A 2,100-nucleotide genomic window follows, 5' to 3' on the forward strand; every position below is an offset into this window, starting at 1 on the left:
CAGTTCTTACGGCGGGCGCTCTAGAAGCTGGCGAGGGAAGTGGGGAATTCGCCGCAGACCAACCAGACAACAGCGGTGGCGCCGAGAGATACGACGTGGCGGAAATATGTACTACGTGAACCTCGTTCTACAGGCTGCTGCGTTTCGTATCGCGCTGGATTGGTCGTTTCCCCGTTCCCCACTTCCCTTGCCAGCTTCTAGAGCGCCCGCCGTAAGAACTGAAAAGGCCTATATTTTGTTTAGGAACGATAATGACGTACGTGCTTCGTGGCCCAAGTAGCAACGGTCGTCAAATTGCACCGAGTGTTCTATATTCAAATGTGCGAGTAAAAACGAATATTCATTGCTTTTGCAAGCGAGTTCCTATGTATCGCTTGATTATGAAACTGCACATTTCGTCGAACTACATGAAGAAATTTGTGTTTCAACGACGTAACAAATCAGGGCGCATTTATCACGTATGATTTTGACTGTGGAAAATTACGTTTGAGGGATTGCTTCTGTATGTCATTGAACGACACCTAACAACCGATGTTCAGTACTAGAGGGATGCTGTAGTTTCGAGAACCTTTTCTTCTACTAGAACACGCCTATGGAAGGTAGATGCGGCAACGTCCAATCTTCGTACAATTAAGGTAGGTGACGAACCAAAACTTTTTGAGTGCCAAATCTTACGTTACCGAAAGTGTCTATTTTGTGGCCCGAACTAATGTAATGCTGCCTACGAATGAACGCGTAGCGTTAACCAATGTGTAAAATGGGGTGCTAGAACTAAAACGCGATAAAATAACTAATAAGCATAAGTATGTTGAAATTGACGTGAACTAAAAGGCTAAAACATTTGTATTTGACTGTGATTAATTCAAGGAAATTTCTGCGTCTTGATAAAGTAAAAGATTGAAACAATTCGTGACGTATGCAATCTCCCCCTCCCACTTTATCTTACAATGATCAAGTTAATTTTGCGTAAAATTAATGAGCATTTTAGAATCGTAAAACAGGCAAACATTTGATGAGAACGTTAATTTGGGTAATTAGCAATTGTATAATGAATTGATCTATGAGATGACAACGTAAGAATTATTATTATTAATTGGGTATGTGTTTCGCAGGTCGAAACAATAATTGTTCTTAAACGAAGAGGGTGAATTGTGTTGTAATTGGGTTTTGATCACATTTACTTTTACTAGTGAATTTGTGAAGTAAATGAAATACAAGGTGCGTCTGAAAAGTTCGGTAAATGATCCCATATTTGAAAAACAACCGTGCTGGTTAGGATGACGCGCCCGCGCATGCGCATTGAGAGACATGTCAACAAGACCCCCCTATCGTGCAAATCACCGAAGTGAAGCAGTGGTGCACACTCCGACGAAGCTAACGGAGTGAGTGTGTGAACTCGTGTCATTGCAACATGGAGCGCAAAATGGAGCAACGCGTTAACATGAAGTTTTGCTTCAAATCAGGGAAAACGGCGACGGAGACTCATGGAATGTTAGTGCAAGTGAACGGTGTTGAAGCAGTGAGTAAAAAGTATGTGTTTGAGTGGTTTAAACGATTTAGAGACGGAAAGGAAGGCGTCGAGGATGAGCCTCGTTCGGGTAGACCGTCAACAAGCACAATCCCAGACAGCATCGAACGAGTGAGATGGATGCTTGCGGATGATCGGCGACTGTCGTTGAGAATGATCGCAGAAGAGTTGCAGATAAGCAAAGACAGTGTACGCACTATTGTTCACGAACATTTAAAAAAGCGAAAGATTTGTGCCCGGTTTGTACCGCACACGCTGACAGACGAGCAGAAGCGAACTCGGATGGAAACGTCTGGAGATGTCATCGACATGTCTAACCGGAATCCGCAGTTTTTGGAAACCATCATTACTGGAGATGAGACCTAGTGCTACCAATACGATCCGGAGACCAAGCGACAGTCAATGGCATGGTGTTCATCGTCTTCCCCGCCTCCCAAAAAAAGTCGGCTGACAAAATACAAGATTAAGACGATGTTGTTCGCCTTTTTCAACAGCAAGGGCTTGATCCATCAAGAATTTCTACCAGCGGGTCAAACTGTCAACGCGGAAGTTTACTAGGGAGTTTTGAAACG

The 2,100-nt window shown here is 43.5% G+C and overlaps 1 pseudogene; it reads left to right on the plus strand.

The window, feature by feature from the left end:
* Nucleotides 1-1,411: 1,411 nt before the first annotated feature.
* On the plus strand, nucleotides 1,412-1,894 carry LOC146005459 (protein GVQW3 pseudogene; annotated as a pseudogene).
* The last annotated feature ends 206 nt before the right edge of the window (nucleotides 1,895-2,100 follow it).

Source organism: Lepisma saccharinum, chromosome 23, assembly GCF_977018435.1.
Source record: "Lepisma saccharinum chromosome 23, izLepSacc3.1, whole genome shotgun sequence".
Classification (NCBI taxonomy): domain Eukaryota; kingdom Metazoa; phylum Arthropoda; class Insecta; order Zygentoma; family Lepismatidae; genus Lepisma; species Lepisma saccharinum.